The sequence below is a fragment of the Onychomys torridus genome, chromosome 4 (genome assembly GCF_903995425.1).
Source record: "Onychomys torridus chromosome 4, mOncTor1.1, whole genome shotgun sequence".
NCBI lineage: Eukaryota > Metazoa > Chordata > Mammalia > Rodentia > Cricetidae > Onychomys > Onychomys torridus.
In genome coordinates this window covers 53,552,825-53,574,028 of record NC_050446.1, presented here as the reverse complement: position 1 = coordinate 53,574,028, position 21,204 = coordinate 53,552,825, and the positions used below count along the sequence as shown (strand labels likewise).

At 42.4% G+C, this 21,204-nt stretch overlaps 1 protein-coding gene across 11 annotated transcripts in view; it reads right to left on the bottom strand.

Annotated features, from left to right (window-relative positions):
• Positions 1 to 21,204, bottom strand: part of Osbpl6 (oxysterol binding protein like 6) — a 195,688-nt gene that overhangs the window by 92,095 nt on the left and 82,389 nt on the right. For all 11 annotated transcript variants that reach the window (XM_036186038.1, XM_036186042.1, XM_036186043.1 and 8 more), the window contains one exon: positions 13,376 to 13,538. The gene's annotated coding sequence lies outside the window, so the exon portion shown is untranslated. The remainder of the gene's footprint in view (positions 1 to 13,375; positions 13,539 to 21,204) is intronic.

Genomic DNA, 21,204 nt, shown 5'->3' with positions numbered 1-21,204 from the left:
CTGAAAACATTGCATTTCCTTTTCATCCTAATTTTATTTTTTATTTTTTTATTTGAGGTAAAATTTGTGACAACAATCATCAGAAAGACATTAAAGCAGACATCTATGACCAACCCCCCCTGAACAGTCTCTTCTGATCTGGGAAGCGGAGCAAGGTCAGGCCTGGTTAGCAAGGATGGGAGTCCTAATGACCTAGTGCTTTTTGATCTTGAACCACCTCCATTATTCTCCCCAGGCTATCCTTCTCTGATTAATTTTACAATGGACAAGGCATACATTACCTTTTAAAGGTTTCTCAATCGCTTAAAAATAACACAAATAAAGTTTTACCTAAGGCCAAGCACGGTAGCAATCTCAGCACTCAGGAGGTCTGCAGGTTTGAGGGCAATCCCCTATCTCAAGACAAAACATGAAAACAGGCAGGGGTGGTGGCACACACCTTTAATCCCAGCACTCGGGAGGCAGAGCCAGGCGGATCTCTGTGAGTTCGAAACTAGCCTGGGCTACCAAGTGAGTTCCAGGAAAGGCACAAAGCTACACAGAGAAACCCTGTCTCGACAAACCAAAAAAAAAAGGATTTGAGCTGGGCAGTGGTGGCACATGCTGCCTTTAATCCCAGCACTTGGGAGGCAGAGCCAGGTGGATCTCTGATTTCGAGGCCAGCCTGGTCTGCAGAGTGAGATCCAGGACAGGCAGGCACCAAAACAACACAGGGAAACCCTGTCATGAAAAAAAAAAAAAAAAGAATTATTTGAAGTCAGAATCCTAAATAGAAGACCACCCACTTCCTTCCATCAGTGTTCTCTGTCAGGGCATTTAAAGAGTAGCCTGCACTAACCATGTGTGAGGTCAGCCCGCTCGACACTTTCTTCCCATTCACAGGAACATTCCACTTTACTCTATCAAGGAGAATGGGCGGGCCTAGGCAGTTCTCAGCAGCAATCCTCAGCTGGGTTTCCATCTGCTTGCTATTAGAAAGGACTGTTATCTGTTCAGGCTGAGAACCTTGGGAACAGAGGCTGTGTAGGATTTATCAGGAGACCACAGAACAATGACTTGGATTGACACATGGGCCATGGGCCCTGCTGACTTGGGCCACTTTGTCACCACCCCCTGGTCATTTTGCTAGTACTAATTTTTAAAGACTGGTCTGTCACTTTTCATTCGTCACTGGTTTTGACCTCTGCTGGCATGTTAAAAAGGAAGTCTGAGTAATGCCACTGTGTGCATTGCAACAGCAAAAGCGACCCTGAGAAATACAGTCCCGATGACGTTGACAGGCAGGAACAACTGGGACAGAAACCTTCACCTCTACTCTGTGACCCTAAAATTCATAAATTCCCATCCAGTTTGCACAAATTCCTATTCAGGCAGTAGGTGACCTTGAAGGTGTCCTATTTGGGGGAGGAATTTTCTGTCAAAATAACTATTCTTCACATGGAGCTAATGGGTTGACTGAAGTTAAAAATCTTCCCTGAAGTAACCCTTGTACACTGCTGGTGGAAATAAAAAAAAAAAAAAATGGTGTAGCTGCTATAGAAATCAAATGGTTCAACTATTCCTTAAATGTTTTTAAACAGTTACCATGTGATTAATTCTATCTCTAAGAACTGAAGGCTACAGCACATACCATACATACACTCACATCCACAGCATACAACGCCAAAATGCAGAAACCTCAATATCCACCAACACTGGAATAGATTAAGTATGGGATATTCATAGAATGGAATATCACTTTGTCTTAAAGAGAAAAGAAATGTTAACATGCATGACGACATGGCTGTATTAGTTGGGTTCTCTACAGACCTATCTATCTATCTATCTATCTATCTATCTATCTATCTATCTATATCTATATCTATATATACACAGTCATATATGAGATTTATTGGAGTGACTTACAGGCTGCAGTCTAGTTATTCCAACAATGACTGGCTGTGACTGGAAAGTCCAAGAATCCAGTATTTGCTCAGTCCACAAGGCTGGGTATCTCAGTTGGTCTTCAGTACATGCTGGGATCCTGAAGAAGTAGACTCCAATACTAGTGAAGGAACGGATGTGCTAGCAAGTCGAGGGCAAGCAGGCAAAAAGCAAAACCTTCCTTCTATGTCCTTATATAGACTTCCAACAGAAGGCATGGTCCATATTAAAGGTGTGTCTCATCTCAAGATAGGATTAAAGGCATGTGTCTTCCCACCTTAAGATTCAGATCAAGGGCATATGTCTCCTTGCTTCAGGATCTGGATCAAAGGTATGAGAATGTGTCTTCTTATCTCAAAAGTCTGGACTAGAGGTGGATTCCCCCACCTCAAACCAAGCAGAAAATCTCTCACAGGTGTGCTCTCCATATCTGGATTGTAGTTCATTCTAGACATAGTCCAGCTGACAACCAAGAATGGCGAGAACAGACAGCCACTAGATACAGAGCCCAAAGCTGGCTAGAAAATGGGTCAGAGCAAGCCATAGCAGAAGCTGGGTGGTGGTGGTGCACGCCTTTAATCCCAGCACTTGGGAGGCAGAGCTAGGTGGATCTCTGTGTGTTCAAGGATACAGCCAGCATGGCGACCCACGCCTTTAATCCCAGGGAGTGGGGGCAGAAAGAGAAAGATTATTTTAGCATTTGGTGGTTCAGCTTTTAGGCTTCTAGCAGTAGTTCAGCTGAGACCCATTCTGGATGAGGACTCAGAGGCTTCCAGTCTGAGGAAACAAGACCAGCTGAGGAACTGGCAAGGCCAGGTAGCTGTGGCTTGTTCTGCTTCTCTGATCTTCCAGTGTTCACCCCAATAACTGGCCTTAGGTTTGTTTTTATTAATAAGACTCTTTAAGATTCCCGCTACGCCCCTCTTCACTTCAAATTGTAAACTGTACGTGATGGGATGTGTGTGATCACCACAAACACTTCCCCCAGGATCAGCTGGGCTGACGTGCACTATTTTACACTATTCTGTGGGTAGGTTTCATCCTCATGCCTTCTTTCCTATCACAATCGCCGCTGCAGCCTGTATCCTGCCCCTACTTCCACATGTTATCAAACATGTTCTGCTCTCTGTTTCTCTGACTTGATTCTGCAGCACCCCTCGGGGAAGGGACAATAGGACTTTTGTCATTGTGGTTGTATGTCACGAGCCACAAACACCACTCAGGATGTGTACCGAGCTTATCACGTCGGTTAGATTCCAGCCCCCCATTATACCCGTTAAGCAGTTGACTGAGCACAAAAACTGCCTGCAGATAAGCACTCTCATGTCAGTTCCTTGATATTACTCTATCTGCTTGACGATAACCCAAAATAATTCAAACGAATTGCAAACTTCGATTTCTTATCTACTGAGAAGTCATTTGAGAAAAAGGCTATACAAAGTTCAACCCTCCCGAGAGAAAACTTCCTAAAAAAAGACCTGCCATGCTACTAATGGAGCCCAAGGGGCCTTAGGGCATTATTAGGTTTTATCCTTCCTACTGCATGAGGAATATGGAAGGTGTGACAGCGTTGGTTCTTAAAACACAGCTGATAGACTAGCCTGGCTGCACAAGACTGTGGCACCTGCCACCTACTAATTCACCGGTCATCATCCAGCTTAATTACAGACAATTGACAGTCAGAATTTTGAGAACCACCACCCTTCTAGAACGACAAGGGTTATGCTGATTGATAGGCACATGTCAGGGTGGCTACAGTGCTAAGCTGGGGGACCAGCAGAAGTGTTTGTTTTGATTACTGCTCTCTCCCTGTTAGATCAGGGAAAGATGAGCTGGCTTAGGAGGTCTACTGCAGGGACCCATATGTTTCAGCCTCATGAACTCATTCAACTGGAGTGTGGTCACCTTTGTGTATACTTAGTGATAGGAAGTCACAACATGCCCACAGGGTTGGGCTTGCCTGACGGACCGCCTAGTTATTTCCGGTTCAAAATAGCCATTTCCGGGTCAAAACATCTTGAGTGACTAGGACTCCGTGGCTTTGCATGGCTGTGTAAAGCGCGCGCAGCCATGTAATCTACGTGCATGAGTGGAGTAGCCACATGAGTTCCTGTATGCATGCGCAGCCTACTCTTTAAAAAGCCGGCGCCATTCTTGCCCGGTCTCTTCTCCTCTTTCTGTCCTCTTTAATCACGTGTGTTTCACACAGGCCTGTCACGTCTGTCTCTTCCTATCCTATATTAATAAACAGCTCTTCTGTGAATTTGTCGTGTTCGGGACATTTCCTCGCAGGGTGAGAGCGCCAAAATAACTAACACTTAGTGCTCAGCTCAGGAACCTACTGTGTGTTCCCCTCCTCAACTCAGGCTTTAGAGGTACCCTGAAATTGGCCACATCGGTGGTGGGGGTGGTGGAGTGTGCATGCCACTATTCTGTTCACAAGTACATGTATCTTGCACTAATGTTTTATTTTTACATTGAAAAAATCTCATAGATTATGAAAGCAAACCCAACTCATTAGAAATATGACCCAGCCTGGTGGCAGTGGTGCACACCTTTAATCCCAGCACTCAGGAGGCAGAGCCAGGCATATCTCTACAGGCACCAAAACCCTGTCTAAAAACTAAAGAAAAAAAAAGAGAAAAAGAAATATGATCCAAACATCAACACAAGATAAGAGAATGCTCAAATACTACACTAATTATGATTATTTTAGGTTGTTTGATGATACATACCTATAATCCTAACATTTGGGAGACTGAGGCAGGAGGATTGCTCCCAGCTTGAAATTAGCCTAGGCTATAAAAGTGAATGGGCTACTTTAGGATTATCTAATGAGCCTCTGTCTCAGAAACTAAAAACCAAACCAACCAAACAAATGCCCCCCCAACAAAACAAAACAAATAAAAACCATAAAGAAGCCTACAAGGTGGCGCACACCTTTAATTCCAGCACTGGGAGGCAGAGGTGGGCGGGTCTTTGTGAGTTCAAGGCCAGCCTGGTCTACAAATGAGTAAGGACAGCAGGACTGTTAAACAGGGAAACCCTATCTCGAAAAACCAAACCTAACCAAAAAAAAAAAAAAAAAAAAAAAAAAAAAAAAAAAACCCAAAGCAAATGTGGTAGTTGGAATGTAATTGGCCTCCATAATCTCAAAGGGGGTGGCACTAATTAAGTGCCAGGCAGTGGTGGCGCACGCCTTTAATCCCAGCACTCGGGAGGTAGAGGCAGGCGGATCTCTGTGAGTTTGAGGCCAGCCTGGGCTACCAAGTGAGTTCCAGGAAAGGCACAAAACTACACAGAGAAACTGCCTTGGGTGGGGGAGTGTGGCTTTGTTGGCAGAAGCACGTCACCGTGGAGGAGGGCTTTGAGGTTTCCTATGCTCAGGATAGCACTCAGTTTCTCAGTTGACTTCCAATGTAGAACTCTCAGCTACAGCTACAACACCACACCTCCCTGCCATGATGATAATGGCCTGAACCTTTGAAACTGTAAGTGAGCCACCCCAATGAAATGTTTTCTGTATAAGGGTTGCCGTGGTCATGGTGTCTCTTCACAGCAATAAAAACCCTAACTAAAGTTAGGCGGTGGTGGCGCACGCCTTTAATCCCAGCACTGGGAGGCAGAGGCAGGCGGATCTCTTCGAGTTCAAGGCCACCAGGGTATCCAGTCACAAAGACAGTGAGTGAAGAGATTGGGATGATTTGAAATGTTATTTGATGCTGAACTCAGGATGGCAAGGGCTACTGTCCCTCAAACCCTGAAGCTTGGGAAACACCACAAATGCCTACTACAAAGTATCTGTAGGTAATCCACAGGATGGACAGAATACTGAGCAATGCACATATCCCTCAGCTCATCTAGACTTAGAAACAAAAAAGCCTGAGGGTGGGGCCCCACAGTATGACAGCGAGCAAGCCTATTATAGAAGAGATTATGATTTTCAATGTTCTTGCCAATTTCAGATTTCTCTATCTCCTCCAACATAGTTTAAAAAAAACAACAACTGTGCTTAGGAATACATGAACTGAGCGCTGGAGAGATGGCTCAGTGGGTAAGAGCAACTATGGCCAAGCCTGACAACCTGAGTCTGAGCCCTCTGACTGACACAGTGGACGGAGAGAACTGACTCCTGAGGATCTGTCTTGTGACTTCATTGGCATGCTGTGACAGGCACACACACACACACACACACACACACACACACACACACACAAATAAATATATAAGAAAAGAAAAAACTATTTTGCTAATCAGCACCGGCTGGCTTTGAAAAATCTGCCAATCATGCATTATTTAAAATGCAGAATGAACACTGTCCCATTTACTTCACTTCTGCCTTTGAAATAAAATCTGAAAACAGACCTGTTCAAAGATGCTTGTTTAAAAAACTCTTGATTAGGTTAAAAATTGGTGGAATTTGTGATTATAAGGTAAGAATATTCATGAAATAAACCAACGCATCTATTCTAAGTATAGATACCAAGTGAGATAGGAGGAAAAATCAAGCAAAATACAAACTAAATCAGGAAATCTAGGGCATGATGTCAAGATGAAGGATAATAATTTTTCTCCTAAAGACTTCATTATTATTTGTTGTTCCAATAAAGTACTCAAAAGGATAAAATGATTTTTTTAAAAGGAAAAAACATAAGAACTTGTATTGTCTTAGATACTAAAGACTTTATCCTATTTTTTCTTGTAAGTTTTATAATTTTACATTTAAATCTGTAATCTATTATTGTTTGAAAGAAAATTGCCCCTATAGGCCCGAGAGGAAGTGGTACTATTTGGAGGTGTGGCCTTGTTTGGAGTAGGTGTGGCTTCATTGGAGAAGGTGTGTCACTAGGGGGTGTGGGCTTTGAGGTCTCGGATGCCCAAACTGGGGCCCAGTGTGGCAGGCTCTTCCTGTTGCCTGTGGATCCAGATGTAGAACTCTCAACTCCTTCTCTAGCACTGCATGCCGCCATGCTGCATGCCGCCATGTTTCCCACCATGACAATGATGGAGTACACCCCTGAAGTGTAAGCCAACCCCAGTTACAGGTTTTCCTTTGTAAGAGTTTCCATGGTCATGGTGTTTCTTCATAGCAATAAAACCCTAACTAAGACATCTATCTTTAGTTTATTCTGTATAAATTATAGAGCAAAGCTCCTTATTTTGTCTATGGAATCCAGTGGCTCACAGACACTATTGAAAAAGCTATTCTCTCCATTCACTGGATTGCAAAAACAAGCAAATAAAATACTGAAAAATATTAAGTGAGCATTAAAAGAAGGAAAAATGTCCTGGACAGTCTCCAAAGCTACACAGCTTGAAAAAAGAAAAGAAAAAGAAAAAAGGAAGAAGGAAAGTGACTAATTATATTTGTAAATTTTTTAGATTGCTGAGAATTAAGTGTTAAAATGGAGTGCTTAAGAACTCACAGATCTCTGTGAGTTCAAGGCCAGCCTGGTCTACAGAGCAAGTTTCAGGACAGCTAGGGCTGTTACATAGAGGAACCCTGTCTTGAAAAACAAACAAACAAACAAACAAACAAACAAACCCCACAAAACAGATCCCTGTAACGCTGGGGGGACCCTACTTATTGCTCTTACAGAAGAGGGAGTTCAGTTCCGAGCTCCCACACAGCCTCAGGCACTGCATAAATGTAGTAGACACCTATACATACAGACTGAGCAATGGGACCAAAATCTAGAAATCAATGACAGTAGATTCCCCACATCCACCACCACTCTCCCCACTAGAATTTTTCTTCTTAAGCGTTTTATTTTGGACCAACTTGGGATTTGCAGGAGTATTTCAAGGACATTCCAGAACATACCATGTACCAAGGACACTGTCCGATCTCACCAGCTCTTCAGGAACTGACAAGGGATGAGGCTTAACTGCTCGCAGTTTAGAAGATGGATTTGAAAATCAACTCAAATGCCAAACCCGCAGTGGCTGTGGAAGTCAACTCTACTGTACTCCCCGATTCTTTAAATATGAAGATTTAGTCAGCAAAGTGCCATTTCGTTCTTAATTCTAACACTACTTCTGAATAGGCACAGCACCTGCCATGCTCTTGGTACTTCCTCCACAGCACCTGCCTCCGGAGTGACAGCATTTGGGTACCAGCTCACCACCTACCCTTAGAAGCTTAATGTCTTGTCTCATGCATTCCTTTGTTACAACCTCAGGATTCAGAATAGCACTTGGCTGACACTGAATGAGTACTCAGCAATCTTTGATAAAAATGAAGAAATGAATGAATGCTTACATGGATGAGTAAAGTGTGTGGGGTGGGTGGGTGGGTGTGTGTGTGTGTGATGTAAGATGCACAATAAGATACATCCATTCAGATGACTCTTAGTCCTGAAGTTTTAACTTCTCTTACCAGTCATATACAGAAGAATTGCGGGAAGCTAGTCATCTTTACCATTACAGGGACACGACTCAGAACTGTCGCTTTGAAAGCCAACTCTTACAAAGTCAATCTGTGCTGCTGTGCTGGCTCACTCAAACAGCATTTCCTGGCCTTTTTCATCTGATACACCAAGTCAATGAGATTAAATTTAAATAACGCTCAAAATTAGAATAATTAAAACATGAATCATTCTCTCTGTAAAAGCATATTTGGGAAAAAATTCACAATTACTGGACATTGTTGTGATTCAGAACAAGGCACTGTGAGAAGTCAGGCTAAGAGATTCTGAGGCTATGAGAGAACAAGGTATTATCTCCATCTTCATTTTGGAGGAACAGCAAAGAGAGGGATGGAAGAGAGCTACTCGTTCCGGCATTTTCCATGAATCCTTCCCTTTTCCCACAGGCAAATGGTATAAAATGTGTCCAGAAATCAAAGCACTTGATCACCTGACTGACCCAAAGAAGAGACAGCCATTCCACATGAAACACCATAAATTATCCATTTATCAAATGAAAGAAACAAGGGGATGAACACAGGGGCACCTTCAGAATTCTCTGCTGCATTTGGGGAACGACTTTTCAGCCTGGAGCTGCCCCATGAGCAAGAGTAGACACTAACACACGCATGGGATTGGCACAAACCTATCCCAAGTGCATGGGGGGCCCATTGTCCCTCCTGCAACAACCCAAGGTTCTAATGCAATGAGCTTAAGTAACTCAAATTCTCTGGCAAACTAAAGATTTAAAAGGATAACTCTCAATGCCAATAAATATGTCCAATATCAACACCAAAAGGAGGCTGAAGGAGAAATTAATCTCCTGACTTCATTTATAAATTTTGGAAGTTTTCAAAATGCTAATTAATGTTTTAAAAAACTAAGCTTTCAGTTAACTTTTTTATCTACTAAAAAGCAGAGCTATAATCAATCACTTAAAGCTAAGATTATTAATTTGAAACTATTTTATATAGCCAAAAGATAAACTGAATAGTTTCATATTATTTTGGACCACAAGATTTTTCAATAGAAAGAAATATACAATCCATTTTTTAAATTCCCATGCCCACTTAATGCTCACTTAAGAAAATCCATAAAAATTCTTAATTTTTTGTTTTTTGTTTTTTGAAACAGAATTTCTGTGTAGCTTTGGAGCCTGTCCTGGAATTCGCTCTGTAGCTGAGGCTGGCCTCGAATTCACAGAGATCTACCTGCCTCTGCCTCCTGGGTGCTAGGATTAAAGGCATGTGCCTCCAACACACGGCAAGAATTCTTAATTTTAATGTATGCCATTTCCTATCAGGTTCTACACAAAGGCTTGGGAACATCTATGAAACATCAATGACTCCCAATGCTCAGCTGTTGTTTCTAAAATCCATTTTGTACTGACAGAACCGAGGTTTGTAGAAATAGTTGGGTATACATGCTCAAGAGGAGCCGAGGCAGTCTGTGATTGCAACAAAAAAACAGAACCAAAGAAACTAGCACACCAAGTGTGCTTCTGGGATGCTCTGGATGAGTACTCAGCTGGGTCTGATTATATGCATGTGTTGAACATGTCATAGTTTACTGTGACTCAGTATATAACAGGCTCTCTTTTGCAAATGTACACATAGGAGTCAACCTAAAGGGCTCCAGAGAACAAAGCAAGTTTTATTTGAACATTTTCAATAACAATAAAAATCGAAACAAATTTAAATATGTATATATATATATATATATATTGACAATCCATAAATTTACAATTATATGCTCTTTTTAAAAAGGCAATTATCCTTAAAAATACAAAAAAATTAAGAAAAAATGTAAATTAAAAAAAATCATCCATTTCTTACCTCGGAAGAAACTGATGCACCAATTCTGCAATTGTCAGTTATAAGGGAAAACTGCGAAAGCCCCTACCTATCCTGTTCCTACATGAACTACCTGAGGCTCAGTCATCATTAGCCGAGCAGGGAAGGGCTTTGTTAATGAATCCCAACAGTAGGTACAGAAGAAGTGCTAGGGTGGGAAGGAAGAACCACCATTTCTATCCTTGCTAACGGAATGATGCTTCAGGCAACAAATCTCTGTAAGTAAAATGTTTAGGTCAACAAAACCTGATCACAAAGGGGCAGTAGGTCATTCTTCCTGAGGCTACAGCATCACTAAAGTAGCAGAGCCCAACCTTCTGCACCTCCCACGAGGCTGGCATGAGATGCACACCATAGAAGAAGCAGAACTTTTGCCTCTGAATCCAACCAAGATCTGACTTCTAAGCTGTAATAAATTTAGATTACAGAGTAAAGAGTAACAACAGCTCAATACAGTACCTGGAACATTCTATTGTCTAAGTTAGTTTTGTTTCTTCAACAAAGGAACAGCTTGGAAAAAGAGGTGAATATCCTAGACAAAAGTCAAGAGACTCATTAACCAAATGAAATACAAGTTTTGTTTTTTTCTTTTTTTTTTGAGGCAGGGTCTCTCACTGAATTCAGAGTTCACTGCTTGGTCAGACTAAGTAGGCTCTCCACAGCAAGGATACATATGTGTACCCAGCTCGCACTTGGTGCTGGGAATCTCAACTCAGGTCTTTCTGATTATGCAACAAGCCTTTTTACCAACTGAACTATCTCCCCAGACCTGAACCTCACCCGACGAAGAGTCTGTCTCTTGTGTAGTTACTCACTATTCTGCCAGTGTGTGGAAACAAATCTGTAAGTACTTTATTTACATGAATTTAAATCTGAGAGTCAATAGCCTCATACACATTTCACCTGGGCATGTAGGCAAGGTTCTCCTAAACATACTGACTTAAGAGATTCCAAGAGGTAGAATCCTAACCCTAAACTATAGAAAAATATAATCAGTTTTCTTCCTTATTTGTGCCAGAGTCTGGAAACGGACAGCCTGGGTTTAAAATCTGTTTAAGAGACAGAATTAAAATGAGTCATGGGGAAACTTCTGTAAATTGTATGTTCCAGTAAAATAGTTTTTTCTTTCCTTCTTTCTTTCTTTCCTTCTTTCCTTCCTTCTTTCTTCCTTCCTTTCTCTTCCTTCCTTCCTTTTTTCTTTCTCTTTCCCTCTTTCCTTCCCTTTTTTCTTTTCTCTTTCTCCTCTTCTTCTTCAAGAAAACATTGCCTTGAGAGAATGTCAGTCTTCCACATCTGAGTTTAGCTAATGTGGACAGAGAAGTACTATGCCCATAATGACTTATGTCATGAAATGTTTCCATTGAGACCCACAGTTGAGTCCAATATCAAATTAACAGCAGTACTACTGAATGAATTTCAATTTAGAACAAGATATTGATCAAGGTAGGGGGAAATTTATTGATTAAATACAATTCACTGTACACATTGAATTCTGATGGCATTATTTGTCAATACCAATATTTTGCATATGTAAAGAACATAGCAGATCGCTCAGTGAATCACCCTTGGGTCCAGATGTGCCAGCTAGAAAATGCACTCTAACGCTGTACAGATGCCATTCAAAGAGAAGTCAGTTCAATGAGTCACTTTTATATCCTCGGACACACGGCCATTAGATCAAGTATCGGAACCCTTAGGTCACAAAATGCCCAACTTTAAGATGACAACAACAGTATCTGAATAAAACAATTCAGCCTGCATCCCTATGCTAATCAGCTCTCTCAAGATCAATGAGCCATCTCATCTTGGAAAAAGCTTTCTTCTTTCGAGCAGGCTTAGTAAGCCCCTCAGGTGATGATTCTCAAAGCTCACGTTTGGTATAAAATAATAAATGCTAAAATAATGGCAGAAAATAAAGGCAATCAGGTGCACTGAAGTACATAAAAGTAAGTTCATGTAAGGAAAGGGGAAAAAATAAATGCCAAGCTCTTAAATGCCACAGTTCTCAAATAGGTGCCTGGCAGGCACCTATCGATCTGTAGGAGTAGTTGATTAAATATTGATGGAACGCTAAAGACTATCAGATAGTAATAATTGGGACGGTAACAAGACCACTTTGTACATTTTCTAACAGAGGTTTTCTGACTTTTTATATGGAGTGTTCATACATAGTCAACTGATTGTTAGAATTTATTACATATGAAAAAAAAAATGGTCTAAAAATTGACCTGTGTCCTATTAGTTCACAAACCATTCTGTCTTAACTAATATAGTTGTAAGTAGAAAGCTTCTCACATCATATGATTACACTAAATTATTACTGAGCCTTGGTTCCTAAGCTCCCAAGAGGGAACCTCTCCATGCAAAAACAGGAAGTGATATTAGCATTCATAAAGAATATTCCCCAGATTACATATGTCTACATTATCACCATCACTATCACCTACCCTGCCTGTACCCAGAGCAAGCAAGTGGCCAGCAAGCGTGACTAAAGTGCATCTTGCAAAACTTCCCCAAGAGTACTAACACCACAGCCTTCTCCATGAGAAGGCAGAGTTCTGTCGATAACAAGGAGGGGTGTATCCAAATGTTGAAGGCCAAACACACCAAGCCTACCACGTCAAATGGAATATATGAATTAGCACTAAAAAATGTAATAAGCGCAAAAGGCAAAGATGACAAGCAGACTATAAAGCGTGGCTGGCTCTGGACTCATCAATTTAGTTTTGTGCACAAAACCAGAACCACCAAGTATCTGTTTACTATAAAAAAAAAAAAGGATAAACATCTTTTTAACACACTCATGCTCATACAGTGCTGTCTGCATGCAGCCATATAAAGAAACCAAGGACAACACTGCAGCCATTTTTACGGTGAGGCCTGCAAGCTATCACTCAAGGAGCGAAGGGTGGTGTCTTGCTTCCACATAACATAGACTGTAGACAGAAATATAAGCTAACCAATATTTTTGAACATTTATGTCCTTTCCTTTAACAAAGTCAAATGGAACTTTTTACTGAGATGACTAAACATAATGAGGACTGTGATGTATTATTTTAAGATCAGAATCACAGGAAGGCAGAAGAAGCACCTTCCTGTGACTTGGTGATGTGTCATCATCGTGTGCAGCAGTCACTCAGCACTGCCTGATCTGCCCTGCGGTCGCTGGAAGTGTGTGTTCTTCACACTCACCTTTGCCTTGTGTCAAAGTCTTCTAGCGCTGCTGCACCATTAGTGCCTCTCAGTGGGCTGGCCTCCGATGCCGTCAGTTCTTCTTGGAACAGTCTCTCAGACTGTTGGCACTGGTGGCACCTTAACTGTCTTCTCTTACTGTTCTCCCAGCAAAGAGCAGAACCTGGAGAAGAGGGATGACACTCAGACAGGGCCCTTCCAAAGAACATCCACGACACTCAGGAAGATGCCTCCCCAGAGCTCTCCGCATGAGAAAGCCTGTACTGGGCACCTCAGTTTTTATCTCCTCTGTTCGGTCTTACACAGCTGCAAAGATATGACCCCTGAACTCCTCAGCGCTCAGTCGCATTGCTGATTCACAATTGCACTCTGCCCAGAGTCTTGAGTGCGAACCCTTCAGGTGACTCGGTAACTATTCTCAGTGAGGACAAAGTGCATTGTCTAGAGCCAAGCTTAGCTTTCCAACAACATGTGAATGCCAGGCAGTGCTTTAGAGACAACAAACATGAAGGGGGGCTCATCACATGGGGACATAAACCCTCAGTCACAGTGCTCCGATAGGACCCAGTTGCTGTCTCTAATTTGCTTTTCAAGAGTATAACTACTGCTGACTGACTGCACTCCCACAGAATCCAGTTTTCAACTTGCCATGATCTCCCTGGAAGCAAAAAACACAGACTGGAAAATAAATGTTTACTTTAAGGCAAAAGTCAGCCCCAAAGCAGAAGCTGCACCAATTACTCTCTGACCCTGAAACATAACAGCAGCTTTTACCTTCCAGACACAGATCTCTCTAGCAAGCTCATTACTTCACATGTGGACAAAAATACTCATCAAACTAGATGTGATCCACATCCATAGTCCCAGGTTCTGGGAGGATGGGACAAGAGGATTTTGATATCGAGGTCTGCCTCGGTTCCATAATGAAGCCCTGTCTTGTATAAACAAACAAACAAACAAACAAACAAATAAATAAATAAGTGAATAAGTGAATAAGTAAATAAATAAACATAAAAATTATTTCTCAGGTTTAATTATTTTAAAGTGTGTACCCCATCCACTCTCTAACAGACCATGACTTAGTCAAACTGCAAAAGAGGCCTGTCTACCCTGAACGCTGTGGATGAACTGATTGCTCCTTTTTAAAGGGGAGTTAAGATCAGATCTTATTCTGTAGTCCATACTGGCCTGGAACTTCTGGAAATCCTCCTGCCTCAGCTTCCTAAGTGCTGACATTACAGGGAGCCACCATGCCCAATGTGGTTACTTTGTTAGGTTACATCTTTCTGCTAAAAAAGTATTTTTTCCAAATTCTCCATCTCGTCATCAAAAATAAATCCATTGTGTGTGTTCTGTTTTGTAGATATAAACAAATTTAACTGTTACTCATGATGATGGTCTAAACAGACTGGTTAATACTCATTGGCTCTGTGATCTTGTGCTCAGGATGGTGCCTTTTTCTTCCTGGCACACAGGATTCCATTTACGCCCTTTAATCTCACATAATTAATTGCAGGCAGATGGCAAAAATCTAAGTTTTCAGAATAGAAACTCTACTAGCCACCTTCTCCTTGCTTTGGCCAGTGATGGATTCTGTGAAGCTTTTGGCACAAATTAAAGGAGGGAGTCGAGTTAGAGTGCTGGGCAATGTGCAAGTCCTTTCTCCTCACCCCACCTCCATCTTCCTCCCTAGTCATTCCATAGCATCTGAAAAGCGGAAGGAAAAGAAGAGCAGAGGATCATGGGATACAACCCAGGTTTCCAACCCTTACCTCCATCCCTGCATTAAAATGCAGCAGAGGAGAGGGTGATGCAGAGTGCGTCCTGTGGCCCCCACCTAAAAACATTGCTTCTTCTCACATCCTGTGTATGTTCTCACTGCCCGTGCAAAACAGACCTGGGCCCCGGGAACATTTCAGTACGCCCTCTCTTCTCTTCTCCTATCATCTTAGCTGGTACACTGCTTAGACTCTTACACCAAAGCAGTCCCCAGCCCCTCCAGCTCCCTTCTCAACCCCTTTCCCGGGAGCTTTTGGTCTATCCTATTCGTGTGAATAGAATTCGTGCTAGTCTCAGAGTTACCTCTATCCATATCTGATCTCCACGGCCTGCAAGCACACACTCAGAAGCAGGGAGCAGACCTTAACCCATCCACGCCCCCAACACACACAGCCTAGGTCGGAGTTCAAAATGGAAAGTTACCAGGTTTTAAACAGTGTGTGCCTTAGAAGGAATGAAATCTATTACTGTCCATTCTGTTAAGAGCAGGCTTTTGTGCTATTAAGGAATGCCGAGATTAAGGTGTTTTGGCTGGTTTGAGCACTCTGGGTTAAAAATTATTACACACTTCAGACATAAACAAACATCTCTGAGAGCCATAAGTTAATGAGTATTGTGGCTATATATATTAATTGATGAAGACAGATAGAGGTATGCAGTAACATCTGCATTCTAAATTCCCAGGTATAAGTAATACCTTGTTTTGTTTAAAAAAAAAAAAAAGGTTGTTCACCAAGTGGCAACTCCACCTTATTTTAATTAAGAACCTGCCTCAGTCTTATTTACTTTGCGTAGAAACTGTGAGCAGGGCAGAAGTCCAAAGGTGAGACACCTAGAAAGCTGAATCTGGTTGCTCCTTGTAAGAGCACATGTTGAAGATTAATTCTTAAAGTTCCAAGTAAGAAGTATGCCCAAGGCAGGAACAGGAATGGTTCTTCTTACAAGCAGAACTGAATTGATGAAAAAAAAAAAAAAAAACCCACAAAGAAAAAAAAAAAAAAACCAGCCTAATGCTTTTTATCTACCAACACTGACCTGAAGAATAATTTTCTAACTTAGCAACATCTTCTGGAGCAGAAAAGGGCTCCTGACACCCCCGTCCTGAGACATTCATTAACTGCAAGTTTTAAAGGTTGAAAAGCTGATTCGAACAAAATCTCCCACACCAACCAACACTCAAGTAGGAGTCTCTGGAAGATCTCATTGAGGAGTTTGGTGAATTGGCAAGGACTCTTCGGAGTAGTTCACTCAGGAAGCCAGGGCTCGGCAGCGTTCCTCTCAGCCCCGTGACTAACCCTCCCACGGCCTGCATTCTGCCCACCAGAGCTCAGGTTCTTGTCTGGTGCATGCTCCACTCACTCTTCTGTTTCTCGTCTAAGCCCATCGGAGATGGGGATGAGCTCCGTCAAAGACTAGACTGCACCAGGAAGCTACTAGGCAAATGTATAGAAGACAAGGAGCCTGGAGAAGGCAGGATCCAGGACTCTGCTAAATAACTAAGGGAAGTGTCATAAAATGGTCAAAACAATAAAGACTACCTCAGTGGACATCCGGACAGTGCTTTTCCAGTAACCCCCAAGACCGGTTCATTTCACAGTTGACCTCTGACTGCTGTATTTTTTAGCTCAATGCTTGCTTTGCTTCCACCAGAACACCCATTTAAACACCCTGACTTGGTCCCCCTAGACACTCCACAAGACCTCACTTGGCTATGTTGCGCTGTCTGTTGCCTTTCCCAACTGGAAACTCATGACAAGACCACCATGTTGCTTTTTTTCACCACAGCTGTGTTTTGATAAGAAACCTAAATCCTGGCTCTTCCTACCTCTGATAATTCAAAATACCTCAAGGGTTTCCACACTGGTACAATAAACCAATAACTTTTATGGAAATCTGTTGTGCTGGGGTAACTTCCCAGAAGTGAAAAACATAGATTCCTGTGGCTGTTACCTAACAGGTAGGCTTTGTTCCAATGTAGCTAACGTAATTAATGCAACTATGTACCATAGATGTTAAAAGTCACCAGCTGAAGTAACATGTCAGAGTTTTCTTATCTGCCATTAAATACTATTACATGATCCACCCAGGAGTAAGTCAAATGTGTAGTTATTTATGTAAACATCAAAACCACATAATGAAGAGAAGTTAGAAATAAAAAAGCAAGGTTCCTTTGGTTATACCATTGAGAACTTAGGATGACAGTACGAGACAGGTTTGGATAACCTTTTTAAGCTACAAGCAGAAAGTGTGTTGTGATATTCACGGCATGGAGATATGAACTCTAGCTGGAATTTGTGTGTGATTCTGTGGGTGGAGAGAGAGGATCAGAGGAAGACAAAGAAAAGAAGAAGTACTTGAAGATGAATGTCATTCGGCAGAAACAGACAGGCAGGGATGAATGAATGACACTTCAAATCATGTGAATGGGCATGAAAGTTAAGAAATGCTAAGTGAAGCCCATCAGTCCATGACCCCGTGCTTCCCGCAAGGGAAAGCAGGAAAGTGGGGAGCGGCCCCCCAGGAGGTGGAACCACACAGGTTTCAAGTATCTGTGACAGATTCATTTCATTGTGCAAGCTGAAAAGTTCTGGGGTGAAACTCAGAACAGAGGGTCCCGTGACCATACTTCAGAAAGACAGGCCCAACGGCTAAGTAAAGTGAAGAAGAGGCAACAGAGGGTCTCTAAGGCCACGGTAAGCAAACAGACAGGAAATGGAAGCTGCAGGGTGTGGTACAGGAGAACAAGAGAACTTTCTGACAGGGAGACCCAGTCTGTACCCTCACCAGTTTCTCCCTCCTTACCTCCCTTCCTTGGTACTGTTTTCATTTCTGTGATATTGGGAATCAAACCCAGGGTCTGATTCAACCTGTCTCCTTGCATCTGAGGATGCAAAACCCAAGGATACGATGGTTCACTACAGAAACCATGCCAGCACACTTAATTCACTCAACACAAAAGCAACTTTCCACAATCCTTTCTATTTCCACAATCTAGTCAATTTTTCAAGATTTTTGCTTGCATCTAACTTCATTCAAAATTATGTCTCTCTATTAGAGGGAGAAAGACTTCTGTTTTTTTCCAGATGCTATAGACCAAGCAGAGAAATGATCTAGCCCTATTAAGCATCAAATGATTTCCCTTTTCTCCAGTTAGTTTTATTAATTTTGTTGCAAACTCGTATCAAAATTCTGGCTATAGATTACTTAAAGGGGTCTGAAATATGATTTTTCTGCTTGGTGACTTCTATCTCAAAGTCAGCATAACCGAAATGGCTCAGCAGTTCAGCTGGATTAAATATTATAAAGCCACTGATAACCTCATTAGCTACAAAGCACAGGAAACATGCTAAGGACATACTCCACCCTTGCAAATGGTGTGATCTATAGAGCTAGTCAGCAAATTTTCCCTGTAAACAGCACCTGGATCAGTGATTACTTTCAGTTGTATGAGCCACACAGGCTGCTACTTGATGCCACTATCCAACCTGCTATCATTCGAGAAGACATACGCAGTGTGCAAATGCACGGACAAGGCTAAGTTCCAGTGACATTTAATTTGCAAAAGTGGCCGAACAAGCTGCGTGTGGTGGCAGGTGTCTGCAATCTCAGATCGCAGAATGCTAAGACATTAGTTAAGGATCATGAGTTAAGGGCTAGCCTGAGCTACACAACAAGCTCTTGTCTCAAAACAAACAAAATCAGCTGGGCAGTGGTGGCACACGCCTTAATCCCAGCACTCGGGAGGCAGAGCCAGGTAGATTTCTGTGAGTTCAAGGCCAGCCTGGTCTACAGAGTGAGATCCAGGACAGGCACCAAAACTACATAGAGAAGCCCTGTCTTAAAAAAACCGAGGGGGTGTGGGGGGTGGAGTGAGAGGGGTGGGGGTTGGGGGGGACCCGAACGGACAGACACAAAAAGCCCACAATGCAACAAAACAAACAAAAACAAATTAAATGAGCAAATGCCCTACGGAAGAACTGTGGTTGACCCTTGTATAACAGACACTCAGTTATGGTAACCCGGAGGCCTTTTTTTTTTTTTTTTAGTATGTACTCCATGATATGCATAATTCTGAGGATGTGAGAAAACAATTCTTCCAAAGAAAATGTTCATTGCTGGTGAAGTGATAAAAGGACAAACAGGGGGCTGGAGAGATTGAAAGGATGATAAACGGCGGAGAGTGATGCACGGCGCGGGCGCGGGTTACCGGGCAGAAAGGTCACGGTCACAACAGAAGCCAGTGTTAGTGTTCAGAGCTTTATTAGGAGGGAAAAGGGGGGAGGGGAAAGAGGAGGGCCAGGCCTGGAGAGAGAGGAACATGGGGGCGGGGAGGGAGCAGAGCAGAGTGCCAGGGTGGGGGTCTGTGTCTGGATTTTAAGGCGCAGATCGTGTGACCTCGCCCCTATGTACTCGCCAGCTCCTACTGATGACGTAAGACCAAGACCCCAAACTGCGCACGTGTAGTCATGTAGCTGGAGTGGTGCAGAATCCTAACAGAGATGGCTCAGTGGTTAAGAGGACTTGCTGCCCTTCCAGAGGACCTCGGTTCAATTCCCAGCGCCCCCATGACGACTCACAACTAACCATCAGTATCTCTAGTTCCAGGATCTGATGCTCTCTTCTGACCTCCTTGGGCATCCGGCACACACGTGAGGCACAGATGCAAGCCAAACACTCATACATAAAATAAGATAAAATTTTAAAATAAGGGACAAACATAATTTGACAGAATCAAGGATACGGGGGACATTTGGGATAACTTTAGAAGAGAATATATGGACAACAGAGGAGATGCTAAATAGATTTCTGTTGACTATATAGTTTAGCAGTCTGAATTTCTTGAATTCAAAGCTTCACAAGACACAGAGTGGAGTCACAAATATTTAGGCACATGCTGTACTTAACGAGACCTAGAGACATCCTCACTAGTGTGTGTGTTTAAATGAGATAGGACTAAAAGTCCCACAGACAAACTGTCTTAAATTCAAATCCTAGCTCTGCCAGTTACTGGTAGTGTGATCCTGAATAATTCACATGGCTTCTCAGCACCTCAGTTTCACCATCTATAAAGGCAAAGAGAGCTAGGGCTCCCACTGCCGGTTAGGATTGTCTGAGGAGTCAACTGATTCATTTGTGTAACACTTAAAACAACATAAATGCCTGCTGTTCTTAGAACTTATTGAAAGCAGAAACTACAGGTTGCAGGAGATCATGGCAGATAAAAAGAAACTGACTGTGCCCACATATGTCTTAAGCTTTAGTCAACCGAATCATTTAGGTAGTGAGTCCTAACAACAATGGCCCTCTTCACTAATATCTTTACCAACTGAGAAGCATTTCCACCTTATCTGATAAGATTTCTCTAACAACCTTCCATAGCTAAAAATATCAACTCGGGAATGATCTCAGTGCACACCACAGTTTCCTAATACAATTCCTTGAAACGGGGAAAGGCCTGCCTGCTCCTTTTTCAGGCAGAAAAATCAATAGCTTCCTCCGCTTACAACCAGGCCAATCCAAAATGAGGACGGTAAACAGGAAATTGGGAAGAAAGATAAAAGACCTTAATGACTCAGCTTTCAAATAAATCCACATCAGTTTGACAAAGAAAATGAGAATTAGGCATCAGTATACACACCTGACCAAAGAGGGGAGTGGGGTGGCTGTCAATCGTAAAATTATCCAAGCAAGGAGAAATCAAGATAAGTTCAATTGTGTGGTATGGCTGACTTCCTTCTGAATGATGTATGCAAAGCAGATGGGGCAGCCTCTGTCCGAAATGTTTAGTCTAAAGGACCACTGTGACCCATCCCTTAACTATTTTGGGTCTATGAGCAGTGTTTTTTGTTCCCTGGGGAACTGCCAAAAGGAACACTTTGTTCTCACTAATGGTATTATGATTGGACCACAAATTAACTTAAAATATCAGCGTTAAAACAGAAACTAGGAAAGGAAAAGGTTTCTGGTTTCTAGCCTCATACTCCTTTATACACCCCTCAACGCAGCTATGTTCCAACTTTATCTAACGCACATCCTGAAAGCCCAGCTTC